Below are 18,103 nucleotides of genomic sequence, written 5' to 3'. Positions count from 1 at the left end.
ATTTTCTGCAACAGAGAGCAAGAAAGGGCATGGCAATGTATTTGCAAGATATGTGTGCACAACCACCCTCCCTATCATTTCATAAGCTCAAGGGAGTGTAGTTCTCAACCCTCGGGCCACCAATCACGCATCTCGATGCATGTTGGCCGAGAGGCGAAGTTGCACCATTCAATATAAAATGAATGCACAAGTAAACACAAAGCCTAAAACTCTATCATGCTTGGTCAAGAGCATCGGCGACCGAGAATTGAGGCATGTTTCATCACTTCAAGTATGAAACGTCCCTCCTTTCCCGTGTTTGGACTAACACCTATTCCAAACACAATGCAACACATAACATGGCATACACAATGCTATGTGACATGATCAACTTAACAAAGCTAATGACATGCGAACAATGCTAATGCATGCATGCACAATGCAATGCTACAAGGGCAACTTAGAAATGTTAGGAACATGCATACTCAATGCAAAGAAACAACTTGGCATACACAATGCAAATAACCACATGGCATGGACAATACAATGTAAGATGGCATACTAAATGCAATGAACAATAAGCATGCAAACAACATGTAAACAAACATGCTAAATGGACTTAAACCAAAAGGAGGTAGACCTCAGTCATGCCCAAATCAGTGGCCATAACACCAAAATAAAAGGCACAAAATACAAAGCATGCATGCATAATGCATTGGCCATTCAACTAGGCCTAAGAGCACAACTCTCAAGAGTGCTCAAGGAGTGATAAACATGGAAGTGTGACAACACTAAAGGCTCTGAAATTAAGTAAGAAATGATACCAAATCATTCAAACAAAGCAAGCATGGCATGCAAAGGTCCTTAAGCATTAAAGCTAACAAAGAGGACTACAAAGGGGGCATGCAATACATGGCACAAGTACATGAAACAATCATGGACAGAGCTTAAATAGGTCAAAACAAAGACCAGAACATGCTAAGATAGAGGCTCAAATACCTAGGCAAGATGGCATACATGCTAGGCCACAAACTAGGCAACAATGCACAACACTTAAAGGCATTCAAAGCATGAAAGAAGTAGGAACATGGCAATGCTATAAGCTCTAAAATGAAGTATTAAATGATGCCAAATCATCTAAATAGCTCAAAGATAGCATGCATGAGTCAACAAAACACAAAGCTAGCAAGGCCAATTGCATTACAGCTATACAAAGCATGAAGGATATGGCAAAGACAACCCAAAACAATCCTAGAACATGTCAAAATGTTCATAAAACATTCATGGAAGGAAGCCAAAACAAGCTAGCATGAAGGGCATGATGCATACAAGGCAAATAAGGTGGATTACACTACACCTATTAAGACCAAACATGGGATGACTTAACCAACAAACATCAGAGTTATATCATGGCAAGATAACCCCAAAAACACATTGAAATGATGGCTCACAAGCTAAGGCATGAAGGCATACGCAATGATTCATGTTAAGGCATAAAGGGGAAAACCCTCCAATGCATTGAATGAGTGATAAATGCAAGTACATGAGCATGAAACATGGACTGAAATCACATAATAAAATGATGCCAAATCATTCAAATAGTCCAAGTAAAGCATGCTAGTGGACTTGGTACACAAAGCTAACAAGCTAGATTGAACCATGGCTATACGAAGCAAGTCATGCATGGCCAAAACAACCTAAATCAGAGCTAGAGCATGATAAAAACATGGACAAAAGCTTCTTGAAGTTAAGCCAAAAGCATGCTAGAATGACATGTCAAATCATGAGGCATGTTAGGCTAATTCATGGAAATGCACTACAAGTGCATGGAGCATGCAAGAGGTGACCAAACCAAACCCTAACAGAGGTATGACATAGTAAAACATCACCAAAAACATGCTAAAATGGACTCAACATAAGCTAGAAAGACATGCTACTTCATGAAGCATACAAGACTAGTTTATGAAATTTACACTACAAGTGTATAAGGCATGCAAGAGCCAACTATACCAACCCAAAATAGATCTAAGGTATGTTAAAACAACACCAAAAATCTACTGAGATGGCTCCAAAACAAGCTAGAAAGACATGCTCAAACATGAGGCACACAAAGCTAGTTTGTAAGATTTACACTACATGTGTATAAGGCATGCATGGAATGACCAAACCAAGTCAAAACAGATCTGAGACATGCTGGAATAACCCCAAATACATGCTAAGAACAAGCCAACACAAGCTTAATAAACATGCTCAAACATGAGGCATATGAAACAAGTATACAAACACAAGGAGAGGGGATGACCCTCTCCTATTAGGGACCTCAAAACTACCTTCCACCACTGAAAATCCTCTAGATTTCAGTGGTAGAAAGGTCATGCAAGGGCTACAACAAGAGCCTAGAGGGATGGCTCAAAACAAGGCCTAAGAGGGGGTAGACAATCCCAAATACAAAAGTGACCTTAAACAAACATTTAAAGCATGCAAAAACAGAACTCTTTGTAGTAGAAAGTTAAGCTTAAATCAGCATGAAAATAAGGCTTAAAGCTTAAGCAAAAATGGAGGATTTAAGGGTTAGAAACTCACCCTTGAAGACCACCTTTAAAGCTGCAACTCCAATAGGTTTTTCAAGCTCAAACCAACCCAAGAACACCAAAGCCAACTCCTAAGCACCTTCTATCCCTCCCATGGCGGATTTAGAACCCCAGCGACAGAACCCCCGGAGAGATGGAAGGGGGAGGCGGGCTGGCAGCCCTCGTCGCTCTCAAAGTCCTGAAAGACAGAGGCTTAGGATGGACCCTCAAGTTCTGGAGGATCAAGTGAAGGAGCAGGACAAGTTAATAAGGAGGATGGCGGCAGACATGGAGTCAATGAAGCGCCAGATAAAAGGAAAAGGGATGGCAATAGAAGAGGGGCGCAAAGGCAACACGCCCCCTTGCCACTCGGAGGATCGCGATAGGCGTACCACACCATCGCAAGCAGAAAGTAGGAGTGTTAGAACAGGCGACACTCAATCGTAGACTTCCAGGACTCGTTACTCCAGGTCTGAGAGAACGAGAACTGAGAGGTCGTGTACTGAGGGAAGCACCTATCGGCCCTCGCACACACACCAGACATCATCTAGGCACATAGAGTTACCTAGATCATCTGACTTGCGAACTGTGCTTGAAGAAAAGGCCCGATGGAAGGAGGATACTAGGGCACGCGACCCGCGCTGAGTTTCAGCCCTTCAGCGGTTGGCCCCTCGAATGCATGGGAGCGTCGAGGTAGGAATGCCAATGTCGCGCCTTGCTTACGAACCAACAGACAAAGTATTAGCAAGGTTACAGAGCTCACCGTTCGTTCTGGAAATTGAGAACGTGCCACTACCTTCAGGTTTCCACCAGCCCAAATTCACCACTTATGAGGGAAAGACAGACCCCTACATACACTTAAGCCACTTTCACCAGGTTATGGAAGTATACCAGCGAAACGAGGCTTTAATATGCATCCTATTTCCATCCAGCCTTGGCGACCTAGGTTTAACCTGGTTCAAAAGGCTACCAAAAGGCAGCACCGCCTCCTAGGCACAATTGGTAGAGGGGTTCGTGACTAGGTTCAAAACGAACACCAAGGCACCAGTGGAGATCGATCAGCTACTCTCCATTGACATGGGCGACAAGGAGCCGTTGAGATCCTACAACAGTCGTTATTGGAAAACCTTCATCCAGATTGGGGATTGCCCTACAAACCTCGCCATTGCACAATACAAACGGGGCCTGCCAGTCAATAACAAATTGAGGAACTCAATTACTATAACGCCACCCCTCACGATGGAGGCCTTAATAGAGAGAGTGCACCAACATATTCGCATAAGGAAGATAGCGCCTGTGCTAAAGCAAAATCTGGCACAACAGCAATGCCAGATGCAGACGTCCCCGAACGTCCCGGGAGGGAATCCCGTTTTGTTCATTTGGGCTTACTACAGTTCAGAACTCAATGTCACGGTCCTGTATCTAATCTCGCAGAGTGCAATGCAAGACCGACGAATCATCAAAGAGTCCAAATTCAACAAATCGTTTTTGAAAAATTGATTTTTAGAAAGAAGTGCCAAACATGGACTGCTTTGCCAGATACAGAGTCACCACCTAAATATTTATTTTTTGAGGGAATTTAGGAAACCCTAACTCATTGCCTAAGGCCACGTGTCCGTCATCACCAAAGTTGCCTCGGCTCAGGAACTTGGGTACGATTGGGGAAGGTCAGCTATGAGCACCCCCGCTTGCCCAATCAAAGATCGGCCACTACTAAGCATGATATCGAGTTTTGAAAACATTATGTGCTCTTATTCCGGTTATTAGCCTAGAATTACTATGTGATGCACACAGCATACAAGTATAGACTAGTTTGCCTAAGTTGGAACAAAGCATCGCATATCTATTTGTTTTGAAAATGGATTGAAGTTTGCTACTCACAAGTAGGCTAAAATACGGATTTCGACGAATTATTCCAATTCAAGTAACCCAACCTTCACCCACAGGCATTCAGGCAGTTATATCACATAAGCACATAGCCTCATGGTAAGTATGCTATCATGGTAGTCACTCACACACATGCAAGGATGCTAAAGCATAAACACATACTGAGTACTCCGAGCCAAAGAAAGAAGCTAATTAGAAAACATGCATGAATCCTAACTATGCTGAGATGCCTAATGCAACACATGCAAAAATGTAACTATAATAGGCTCAGATATTCTAAGATGGCATATGAGATGCAACAATCGATACATGTATTCAACTTGGAATTGAAATACAATGCAGTTAGCATGATGCGCCGAGCCCGGTGCATGCAATACAGATGAATGAATGCAAGCATGCGTACATATAGATGCTAATTGAAACATGCCCTAAAACTAACCATCATAAGCTGGTAAATAAAAGGGAGAAAGACGTGGGGTTAGAAGACATACATCACACACACGCACACTTATTACAACATTGCCCTCCTCGGAGGGTCCGAATAAATAATACACAACCGAATGAATAACGAATTACAGCTAATTATTACACAACCCTAATTAATTAACAAATTAACTAAAAATAAATAAGCTAGCATGCAAAACATATGAAATGGACTGCCTCAGCTCGGTCTTGAATGATAAGGAATGCATGCATGCTCAAGTCGCCTTGCCGGAAAATCCATCGCGATGCCCCGATTTGCCTCTGTTTGCAACTAATCCCAAAACATTGTTCAAGACTCCAGAAAGCTGAAACTCCACCATGCTGTAGGGATACTACTGACCAGCTTTTGCTGCTGGTTTCCGATTTGCTACAACAGAGAGCAAGAAATGGGCATGGCAAAGTATTTTCAACATATGTGTGCACGACCACTCTCCCCATCATTGCATAAGCTCTAGAGAGTGTAGTCCTCGTTCCTCGTGCCACCAATCACGCATCTCGATGCATGATGGCCGAGGAGTCAGATTGCACGACCGATGTAAAATGAATGCACATATAAACACAACAAGGCCTAAACTCCATCATGGGTAATTCGGAGTATCGGTGACCGAGAATCGAGGCACGTTTCGTCACTTGGAGTACGAAACGTCCCTCATTTCCCGTGTCTGGACTAAACCCTACTCCAAACACAATGCAATACACATGGCATGCATGAATGCAACTCTAACATGCAACCTAAACATAATGCCACTAAATGATGCAAGCATGCAAATGATGATATGCAAACATGCTACTAGCGTACACAATGCTATGAAATAATCAATGGCATACTCAATGCACATGAAAACTATATGGCATACGCAATGCACACATGGAGACTAACAATGAAATGATCATGGCATACACAATGCAATGGCCAATCATGCTACAACATGGACTATATGGCATACACAATGCAAGATGGACTTAAACTAAAATGAATGGGCCCCAGCCACACTTAAATCAGTGGCCAAACATGATGAAATTAGGCAATGAAAATACATGCGAATATGCACAAATGCAAGGGATCAAACCTAAGCCACCAAATGCAACTCTACCAAAGCATGGAAAGGGATGAAATATAGTATACAATCACACATTTTCCAACTCTGAAATGACATGCAAGATGGTCCCGAATCATGTAAACACCTCACACAATGCATGCTAGATGGCCCGGATACCGAAACTAGTGAAGTCCATTACACTAGAGATACATAAAGCAATGCACAAATGGAAAAACCAACCCCAAACAGACCCTAGGCAGGTCCAAGACAGTAGGAAAATGGTCTAAAATGATGGCTCAAAAGGTACAGAAATGAAGCTCATGCAATGGTCCAAAAACGAGGCATACAAGCACGACCCTCAAACGCATTTAAAGAGTGGAAAACATGGGAATATAGCATACATGTAAGCTCTGAAATATGATGCACAACGGCCCCAAAACATGGAAACACTTCAACATAAGCATGCAATAGGCTCCAAAACTCAAAGCTAGGCAAGGGTATTGAACTACAACCATGCATAGCAAGCATCATTCGACCATGAGGCATAAAAATAGAGCTAAGGCAGTCCAAAACATGCACAAAATCAGTTTAAAGCATGGCCAAAAAAGTGCTAGAATTAAAAGCCAAAATAGCATGCAATATAAGCTAGTAAAGAGGATTTGCACTACAAGCATGTGAGGCAATCAAGAGGCCATCAAACCAGCAAAAGTTAGAGGTATGACATGCCAAATAAAGCCCAAAACTCACTAAAACATGGTCTATGCATGCAAGAATGATAGGCTCCTTTGATAGGCTATAAGGAGGGTTATTCTGCACATGCAAGATGGACATCCAATATGGAAAAAAAAGCTTTGGAAAAAGCCTATGCAGGTCCTAAAACCCACCAAAAATGGCCTGAAACATGGCTTGGAAGCATGCAAATAAGGGCTCCTTTGTTAGGCCAAATATGCTAATAAACAAGACAAGGGGTGAGAGGGTCACCCCTCTCTGATTTTGGTGCTCAAAATAGCATGCTAGCCACTAAAAATCCACTGGATTTCAGTGGCTAAAAGGCCAAACAAAGGCCAACACCAATGCTCTAAGGCATGGCTCAAAACAAGGTGAAATGAAGCATGCAAGGGGGTAGATGACCCCCAACAGAAAAATGATCTTAAGCAAACATGTTAAGGGCCTCAAAATAAGACTTTTTTTAGTTTACACCGAAGCTCAAAAATTCTTTTAAGTATGGCTAAGAGATGGAGCAAAATAAAGCAAAAAAGAGGGAAATGGTGTGTTACCCTTGTAGCTAAGAACTCCAGCAGCTTATGGACCAAAAATGCAGCTCCTTAGCCTCTGAAAACAAGCTCCAAGAACCTTAGATTGATGGTGGAAGTGTGTGGTTGTGAGGTGGTGTGTAAAGGGCCAAGATCAAGGCTCTTTTTGATCTTGAATGTAGAGATATAGAGAGAGAGGTATATATGCCTTAGACCAAAAATTTTGAACCTTCACAAAGGAGGGGGAGGCCCTCCTTTATAGCCAAGAGTGTCCAAAGCTTCTCAAAGAAGCTAAAAAACAAGCTTGAAGATCCTCCATGTGTATGGAGGATCCATTCTGTGCCTTCCAGCTAGCACAGCTGGCAACAACTCACAGAGATAAGACTGAGAGAGGCAGGCCGACCAGTTTAGGTGGTCGGCCGACCACTTCCCCTAGTCAGCCGACCAGTTCAAAAGGTTCAGGTGGTCGGCCAGCCACTTTAGGTGGTCAGCCAGCCAGTTCAAAAGGGTCAGGTGGTCGGCCAGCCCATTTGGTGGTCTCTCAACTGAATGCAAGCTAGTGGTGTGGTGGGAGACCAGCAATTGTGGCCCAAAAATGAGGGAGACCAGCTACTTGGCATGAAAATCGACCGGCGGGAGAAAAGTGGTCTCCAAGGAGAAAAGGTGGTCTCCCACCCTTGTACCACCTTCCAAACAATGAAAATAGGGTCCATACCAAAAATGAACCAAGACGGATGCAAAACGAGGGTTCGGGGGCCAAAACGCGCAGCCGGGTGCCCCGAAAACTGACTGTTAAACATCGAAAGTGGCGTGCGACCACGAAGGTGGTCTCCCGGGCCACAGTGTCCCTCTAGAGAGAGGAAACAAGGTGTGTGCCAAAAATCGGAGCAAACGGAGAAAGTTAAGCGGTCCCGAACCGAGGTACACGGCCGACGGTTTCGAAAATTGAAAATTGGTCTCCAAATCGGAACAGTGGCCTACAACCACGAAACGTAGCCTACGACCACTGAGAGATGGTCTCTGAGACCTCTCCCTCTCGTCAAGAAGAGAAAACAGAACTTGATTCGCAAACCAAGGCAAAGCATAAAAGGGTCTCGAGGTCCGGGGGTAAGGCTCTCAGCCGAGACTCCGTAACCTCAGAACGAGCACAACATGCGCAATCACCGAGCATTCAATCGATGACGTCTGAGTCTTAAGGTTGGTCAAAAATGGGGTGTCTACACCAAATAAAAAGACTACAACAAAAGTCAACACGGTAAAACAACCAAGTAGGAATGGGCAAGGCAGGCGGGCCAACAGAGAGGACCCCGACAAAAGGAGGTTAAGAGTTCGTACTGCCATTACCACAGTGTTCAAAAAACCAATCTACCGGATTCTCAGGGAGATACGCAATGAACCTTTCGTCCGATGGCCAACTAAGTTGGGAGAAGCACAAAAAGACTATGACGAAAGGTCCCGGTGCACCTTCCATGATGAAAAGGAGCACTGCACTAAAAATTGCACGCCATTGAGGCAGCATTTGGAGGAGTTAGTGGCAGCTGAGCACCTAGACCAGTACATAGAATGAGGGACACAGCCAGCCCCCCAGAACCACAACAACCTAAACGGGATGCCGGTCGACGCTCCACCTCAAGGCGTAATTAACGTGATACATGGGATATTCGAACCTGAGTGGGTATGTGAGCTCAGGGGGATGATCAAAAAGGCTGAGCACTTAAGGGAGGTATTAAGTGCACAACCTGCCATCAAAAAGGGGAGAACAGAGGCCACAAATGTCATATCTTTTTCAGACAAAGATTTAGCAAGGATATACTGCCCTCACAATGATGCGCTGGTTGTCACTCTACGTGTCAAGAATTTCGGCATCAAGCGGATTTTGATTGACCAAGGAAGCTCATGTGAGATAATGTATTACGAAACCTTCAAACAACTGAAATTGAAGGACAAAGACCTGACGCCTGCAACATCTCCCCTAATCGGATTCAACTCAATGCCAGAGTGGCCAGTGGGCAAGATAATCCTCCCAGTCAAGGCAAGAACCGTGACGAAACAGGTGGAATTATGGGTATTAAAAGTCCCTTCCACTTACAACATAATCTTGGGGAGGACATGGTTACACGCCATGCGATCGGTAGCGTCAACCTACCATCAAGTATTGCGGTTCCCCAACAAAGCCAGAGTAATTGAAGAGGTCTTGGGAGACCAAATTATGTCAAAACAATGCTTCGTCACAGTAAATGGCAGCCGCGCTGCAAAAGGGTATGTACAGATGGTGGAAGAGCTTGAGAGCAATGAACTATTTGCGGATGTTGGCAAGGCAGTTGAACAGAAGGCAGTGGAAGACTTGGTACAGGTAAAGATAGATGAAAAGAACCCAGAAAAGTTCTTTTTGCTCGGCTCGTCTTTGTCCAGCACTGAGAGAATAGAGGTCATGGAATTCTTAACCTATAACATTGAAGTGTTTGCTTGGACGCCGTATGACATGCTTGGCATTGACCCAAACTTCATCTGTCACCAACTGAATGTCCACCTAACTGCCAGACCAATTATACAGCACACTCGCAGATCAACACTACACCATGTCGAGATAATGGAAGAAGAAGTGGAAAACTTGTTGGAGGTAGGAACTATCAGAGAAGTACACTATCCCAGGTGGATCTCCAATACCATGGTAGTGCCAAAGAAGAACGGAAAATGGCATGTCTATGTGGACTATAAAATAGTCAACAAGGCATGCCCAAAGGACAGTTTTCCCTACCACGGATAGACCAACTGGTAGACCTAACGGCAGGACACAATCGACTTAGCTTCTTTGATGCGTACAGAGGTTACCATCAGATCGCTATGTATGAACCAGACCAGGAGGTCACATCCTTTACAAATCCTAGAAGATTATATTGTTACAAGGTCATGCCCTTTGGCCTAAAAAATGCAGGGGCCACATTCCAACGGATGGTCACCAAGATGTTTGAACCATTGTTAGGCAGAACAATGGAAGCTTACATAGATGACATGGTGGTCAAAAGCAAGGATGAGAAGGACCATCTCAGGGACCTAGGTGAAATGTTCCAGATTTTGAAGAAGAACAAGTTGCGCCTAAATGCATCCAAGTGTGCGTTCGACGTAGGATCAGGCAAATTCCTAGGCTTCCTAGTGACCAACCGAGGTATAGAAGCAAACCCCTCCCAAATCAAAGCAATCCAGGATCTAGAAAGGCCCAACACAGTAAAAGAGGTCCAGCATCTCACTGGCCTAGCTGCCGCACTCAACCGGTTCATAAGTCGATCGTCAGACAGATGTTGACCCTTCTTCCAAGCATTAAAGGCCAAGTTTGAGTAGGATGAAGAATGTGACCGCGCCTTAGAAAGCTTGAAAGAGTACATGTCTTCTCTACCGTTGCTAGTAACCCCAATACTTGGAGAATAGCTCTTTTTGTACTTAGCAGTTTCACAACACGCAGCCAACGTAGTGTTGGTCAGACCGGAAGGAATCCAACACCTACCCATCTTTTATGTTAGCAAAACCTTGCTGGGCGCAGAAAACAGGTACCTACCATTGGAAAAACTGACATTAGCCTTGATGATGGCCTCCAGGAAGCTATCGCATTACTTCCATGCCTACACCATAATCATCCTAACAGCTTTTCCCTTAAAAGCCTTGTTTGAGAGGACGGACTTTTCTGGGCGAATCTTGAAGTGGGCGGTAGAATTGGGACAGTTTGATATCAAGTTTCAACCCAGAACCGCAATAAAAGCCCAAGCTTTGGCAGACTTTGTGGCAGAGTTCACACCAGGAAGTCATCACACCTGCCCAGTTGACTTGACTGGTACAACTAAAATAGGGACAGAAAGTACCGCAGGAAATACACAACCCCTAATACAAGATACCCAGCCACATTGCAAACCATATAGGCTTGAGGATCAAAATGAAGGAATAAACTATGTCATTCCCAGTGAAGACTCATCAACAAGTAAAAACTTGGGGCAGTCAGATAGTGAAAAGCAAACCCTGACAATAGGCATGGACTTGGAAGAAAACATCTGCAACACGCATGACCCCAAGACATCATCCGACCCCTCCACTTGCTGGAGGCTATTCATTGGAGAGATGTGGAAGCTCTTTGTGGATGGAGCATCCAACAGGCACGATGCAGGACTTGGCATAGTCCTTATCTCACCAGATGGCCTAATAGTAGAACAAGCAGTCAACCTTAGCTTCCCAGCATCAAACAATGAAGCGGAGTATGAAGCGCTTTTAGCAGGCCTAAAATCAGCACTCTTCATGAAGACCACCGAGCTAATGGTTTACAGTGACTCCCAGCTGGTAATAAACCAAATTTCAGGCGACTACAAGGCAAAAGATAAGAGGATGGCTAAGTACCAAGAGTTAGTCAGAAAGGAAATCATGAAATTCGATGTAGTGCGGATAGAGCAGATTGGCCGAGAAGAAAACAATAGAGCAGACGAACTAGCAGGCTTTGCTTCGATGGCAGATACATCTATCCCACATGCATTACTGATCGACTTCCTACCAAGACCAAGCATTGAAGAACCCGAAGTAGCTGGGATATGTTGTGTCGAACTAGGCCCTTCATAGATGGATCCCATTATAGTATTCTTAAAAGACGGCGTCTTACCTGAAGAGAATAAAGAGGCCAACAAGATCAGAGCAAAGTCACAGCGGTTTTGGCTCTCTCCATCACTGGCCTTGTACAAAAAATCCTTCACAGGACCTTACTTGAAATGTGTTCATCCCAACAAGGTCGAGGCATTCTTGTTTGAGATACACGAAGGCGTATACGAAAGCTACCAAGGAGGAAGATCATTGGCCTACAGAGCAATTTCACAAGGATATTGGTGGCCATACATGCAAGCAGATCCAGAAAAGTATGTCAAGAGGTACGAGAAATGCCAAAAGTTTGCACACCAAATACATCAACCAGTCAGAGAGCTTTCACCATTAACTAACCCATGGCCCTTCGCAATGTGGGGCTTGGACATAGTAGAACCACTTCCAACGACACCCGGCAACAGAAAGTTCTTTCTTGCAGCAACAAACTACTTCACAAAGTGGGTGGAAGTAGAAGCACTAGCATCAATAAAGGAGAAAGATGTGAAGAAGTTTGTCTGGCAGCATATCATCACTCGGTTCAGCATACCCAAGGCTCTAATATCTGACAACGGCACTCAGTTCGATGGCAAAATTTTTAGAGGCTTTTGTGAGGAGTACAAGATAGAATTCTACAATTCTACACCAGCATACCCCCAAGCAAATGGCCAGGCAGAAGCATCAAACAAAGTCGTCATAGATGGATTGAAGAAAAGGCTAGAGAAAGCAAAAGGCAAGTGGGCGGAGCTTCCTCATGTTTTATGGGCTTACCGCACCACACCTCGACGGTCAACTGGAGAAATACCTTTTTCCTTGCCTATGGCATGGAAGCAGTAATCTCACTGGAAGTTAGCCTCCCCACAATTAGAAGTGAAAATTTTGATCCAAACTTAAACGGAGAAGCAATAGCCTTGGAACTCGACCTTGCAGAAGAGAGAAGAGAAAGAGCACTGGTTCACATCGCCTCGTACCAGCAAGAGTTATCCAGAAAATATAACAAAACAGTACATCCGAGGCAATTCAAGATTGGAGATTGGGTGCTGCGCAAAGTAATGGGAAACACTCTGGTACCCGGAGATGGCAAGTTAGGGCCTAATTGGGAAGGACCATACAAAGTGGTTGGCTTGGTAGGAAAATGGGCATATCACTTGGCAGATAGAGACAGCAAGGCCATTCCCAGGCCATGAAACACTGTCAATCTCAAACTGTTTTATTTTTAGCTTTTCATTAAAGTACTTGTAATTTTTCTTTTTTATAAAACAAGTAGTTCCCTTTTCAGCATAATTCTTTTCTTCTGTAAAAGTTGTTTTAGTGAGCTAGGGGCAATAAAAGAAGAGTTGGCCGGAATAAACCAACACTTCGCTCTAGGTTGGCAGGAATAACCAACTTTGAGCTATCTTCAGCCGAGATCAGGATCTAGGCTGAAGAAGTTTGGCAGGAATAACCAAACACTCCGCTCTAGGTTGGCAGGAATAACCAACTTTGAGCTCTCTTCAGCCGAGATCAGGATCTAAGCTGAAGAAGTTTGGCAGGAATAACCAAACACTTATCTCTCTTCAGCCGAGATTAGGATCTAGGCTGAAGAGGTTGGCTGGAAAAACCAACACTTATCTCTCTTCAGCAGAGATAAGAATCTAGGCTGAAGAGTGGCTGGCGGGAATAACCAACTTTGAGTTCTCTTCAGCCGAGATAAGAATCTAGGCTGAAAAGAGGTTGGCAGGAATAACCAACTTTGAGTTTTCTTCAGCCTAGATAAGGATCTAGGCCGAAGAGAGTTGGCAAGTAAACCGAGATAAGTATCTCGGCCAGAAAATGCTACACTTCATGCAAATTATAGTTGAAACATAAATGCAGATATGGAATAAACCGAGCAGAAAGAAGCAGATTTCATTCAAGATTCAAAACAAAGTTACAAGAAGTGGGACTTTAGCCCGGTTACAAATTCTTTCCAAAAGTAAAAAGAAGAAATTGCAGAATCAAGCAAAAAGGTAGTCCAAAACTGCATCCAGGTCAACTCGAGCTGCACCACTCGGTAGCCCGGTGTCAGCAGGTAGCTCAGTCACATTTTCAACCAAGTCTTCCACCGGTGGCTCAACCTGAGCTGATGGAGCAGTATGGAGACCGCGATCATTGTTGGCAGCCGGGGCGTTGTTTGGTTCTGGAGATGTCTCCCCTTCCTCCTCCACATGGACTAGTTTCTGTTGAATAGCATTGGCGTAGTCGGCCATATAGCTCAGAATGAAGTGGAGAGGAGGGCTTTGGAAGACCTCAGTTTCGTTGCCATAACCAAGCTGTGACAAAGCCGCCTTCCATCCGCATTTGAAGAAAATGTCCTTTACAGCCTCACATTGCAAGATGTAGGTGGCCTCCCCTTCCTTGTAGCCATGGTCTTCCACATCTTTCGCGCTCTTTTTCAGCTCGGCGATCTCTACATCCTTCTTCTTCTTAAGCTTGGCCAGCTCGCGTAGATATTTATCTTTCCGCTCGACCAAAGCCTTTTGCTTATCTGCTTCAGCCAGGTTGACTAGTCCGGTGAGGCGGGCTATTTCGGTGTGTAGCTCGGCCATTTTCTGCTTAGACTCCTCTAGCTCGGCCGTCTTAGCATTGGCCTCTGCTACGGCCAGTCGTGTGGTCTTACGCAGCTCTAACACGCGCTTGTGAGCGACATGATTCTTCTGCATGGCCTGCAAAATGAGAGATAGTATAGTTAAAACTATACAAACGGATGTACAAACTGGAAAAACAAGCAGAGAAACTTACCAGCACCATCGACTTTGTCGCCGAGCGGATGGCCTTCAGCTCGGTCAGATGATCATGATGCTCCATGTCGGCTGGCAAGCACACGCTCTTGGCAAGGTTGAAGACGAGCGAGTGGTTTTTTTCAGCGACCACTGAATCTGTGCTTATTATGGCTCGGTTCTTATACGTCACTTTTGGTGCCCACTCTGAAGTAGGGGTGAGCAGCGGATATACCGATCCGCCAAAACCGACCAAACCGAATCGATCCGTCGCATTTTGGACGGATACGTGATGACGAGCGGACGGTTGTGGATTGATTTTCTCCATTCCACCAATCTAGCGGACGGATGGCGGATTTGAGATTCCTTTGGCCGCAACCGAACCACCAAACCGCGAGCACCCCTAGTAATTTATAAGACTTTGTGTTTTTAGTTTGTTTAAATATTCTGTTGAAAAAAAGTTTTCAACTTGAATATCTTATTTGAATTGAAAAAAATAAACGTATTATTTATCTATATTTTTTAGTTTTAAATCTATCTCTAAAAATAATAAATAGAAAATATGATATTTGCTTGTTGGTTTTTGTTTTCAAAAATAGATATAGATGTAACAATACAGAGACATACAATCGCTACTACTACTTTATTTATGGTTTTGGTGGTTTGAATTATTTTTATATTTTAAGAACCACAGATTGTAATGCATGTTGTGATTTTGATATTCTAAAGTTTCAAACTTTCTTACCTTGGATGAGGCATGCAGTGATTGTAATATTTTTTTAAGTCATTGACTGTAATACTTTCTTCTTCTTTTTTTTTTCTTTTTTTTTGAGGAAGTGCACAAGTTGAATTATGTTGAAAATTTATAAAATTTTAAACCGCCAAACCGATTCGCATCCATCCGCCAAACCGCCAATCCGCTCAATCCACATCCGCCGGATTGGCGGACGGATGCGGATTGATTTTCTCTAATCCGCCAATCTGGCGGACGAACGGCGGATTGGAGGTTCCGTGGCCGCAACCGACCCGCGCCCACCCTTACTTTGAAGGGCTAACCCGGTCAGAACGCACTAGTTCTGGGCTCGACTGGGTGGATTGAGGAAGTATGGTATCATCTTCGTCAATGAGGTGTTGTGGCTCGGTAACAGATGTGCGAGCGCGCTTGCTTGGCCGAGATGACAAGGCTCGGGCCGTTGGAAGGGCCACCACGGCCTCATTTGTTTGGCCGACTTATGGTACCTCAGCTTGGGTCGTCTCGGTAATCAATGCTCGGACAGCTCGACGTTTGGCCATCTCTTGTTCTTCGATTAGTGGAATGAGATTGATTTGGGGTAATGTTGGATCTGGTTCTAGTGAAGGTTCCAGGAGGAAACCTGTCACCATGGTCTTCCTCCTACTGTTGTGTCTATATGTCGGTTCAAAATTGAGTAGCTCGGCCCAACCTCGATCGCGGTACCGAAGTGCGGAGTGAAGTGTGTCAAGATTGGGGTATTGGTACTGCAACTTTAGTTGGTTCAAGTCTGCATAAGAAAAAGGAAATGGTTAGCACGGTGCAAAACTTATAAACAGAGTAAAGAACGCACAAGCTAAGCCGAGGTATTCATACCGACTACTCCCTTATTCCAGTTAATTCGGTCGCCCAGTATCTGGGCTTCCTGGTTTTCGAAGTTGCCCGAGACTCAGAAAAAGTCATTGTCATTTACGTCTTTGTCCGGTGTGTTTTTGATTATTTTCTCTCGGCGTCTTCTTATTCTTAAATAGTATACCCAGCCATCTTCATTCTAGCCAAGTGAATATCGGTGAAATAGCTCGGCTAAACTAAGGTTGAGGCCAAGTCGGCGATTTAGCTCGGTGATGCCATTTATTATTCTGTAAGAATTGGTGCTAAGTTGGGTTAGGCATATTCTTGTCTGCCTAAGGAATTCACAAATGAGTGGCTGGACTGGGAATCGGAGACCGGCTTCAACAATGGATAGTACGGTAAATGGAACGAAACCTTGTTTTTCCCAGGGCGTGGTGTCTAGTTCGGCTAGGGAAAGATAGACGTCGTCTGGAATTTGGTAATCCTTGCGGAATTCAGCAATAACCCTTGGTGAGTTTACTAGGAATCGATATTTACCCTTTTATGACTTAAATTATGTATAACTTAGCCCGGAGTCCTAGCGCGGTGTTGAGATGATGTTGAGTATCTCGGTTGAGCGTACAAATGTGTGCCTGGCCAACCTAGTCAGAGTCTGCAAAGTGGAGATAAAAAGTGTTAAGCCTAGACCATTGGACTGGGCTAAGTACAAAGGCAAAATAAATATAACCCTAGTTCGGTTACGTGGGGTGCAACCAGTTTTTAGTTCAGTTGGAGCAAAACTCTTTTAGCTCGGCTGAATAAAAAGGAAGGTTTTTGGACCGATTGTAATAGAAAGAGTGGCGCAAAATCTTAGTTCGGTCAATGGGTGGAGTTTTCTAGTCCAGTTTTGTGCGCACCTTGGAGCAAACAGATTTCTAGTTCGGTCGTAATCTTATTTCAGATCAAATACATCATGTTACAGATTGAGTGAGAATCTAGTAGAGGATCTATCATATGGTTTTTGAGACCAAGAGGTTATTTCTCATTGATGTGAAAACTGTGCTAGTATGTTTTGAAAAACATACATATACTATGTTGTATATTGCTATACTATACGAAATAAGTGGAAAGAAAGAAGGCTGGAATCACTTACAGCTTTGAGTCGAAAGGATGAAGATCAAGACCGCAAGGATGAGCTTCGCAGGTGCTGTGTTTGGAAAGATGGAGGCTCAGAGGGCAAGAGAGAGAAGATGAACAAAAATGTTTTGATTTGAAAAGATAAGGGTTTTGTATAAAACCTATATTTGGGCGGAACTGTTCAAAATTCACGAGGTATGAAGACGGCGTTGACAGCTGTACTCAACTGATAGGGGCCAGCCACGTGTCTATGGGAATAGCAAGCGATTCAGATGTACAGCGTGACTGAAAAGACGTTTTTTGACCGGACAAAATTAGTAGCCCGGTATCAATTTAGCTCAGTTAAAGGCCAACTTTTAGCTCGGCTGGTAAAAAGGTAATCCCAAACCCTGCATGGCAGATGGAATTAAGGGGCAATTGAAAGGGAGTTTTTATGTGCATTAGGGCCGAGCTAGGCCCAAGCGTAGTAATGGGTCGTTTTATGGGCCGTGGTGAAAAGGGCTTAGCAAAGTGGACTTTGCTGCTAGCTCAGTCCAAGTATGGTTGCAGTCACCACGGTCGGAGTGGTGATGATTAGCTCGGTCATAGTATTCGGAGCCGAGGGGTTTGGGCTTCTTAAGGTAGACCTTGCTCTTGTTAGCTCGGTCAAAGCTTGCTGTAGTTAGCTCGGTCTCAATAGACAAAACCGAGGTACAAGTGAACAAGAGCCGAGTTAGGTGTTGCATGTGAACACGCTGAATTAAATGTGTCAAAGGGATGGTGTTAGCTTGGTCATACTAACATCTAACCGAGGTAAAACCATCTCACTTGGTTAAAGCAGTGAGGGGGGTGTTGAAGGACTATCTTT

The sequence above is a fragment of the Camellia sinensis genome, chromosome 4, assembly GCF_055761805.1.
Source record: "Camellia sinensis isolate YWXY chromosome 4, ASM5576180v1, whole genome shotgun sequence".
NCBI lineage: Eukaryota > Viridiplantae > Streptophyta > Magnoliopsida > Ericales > Theaceae > Camellia > Camellia sinensis.
This window is presented reverse-complemented; position numbering follows the sequence as displayed.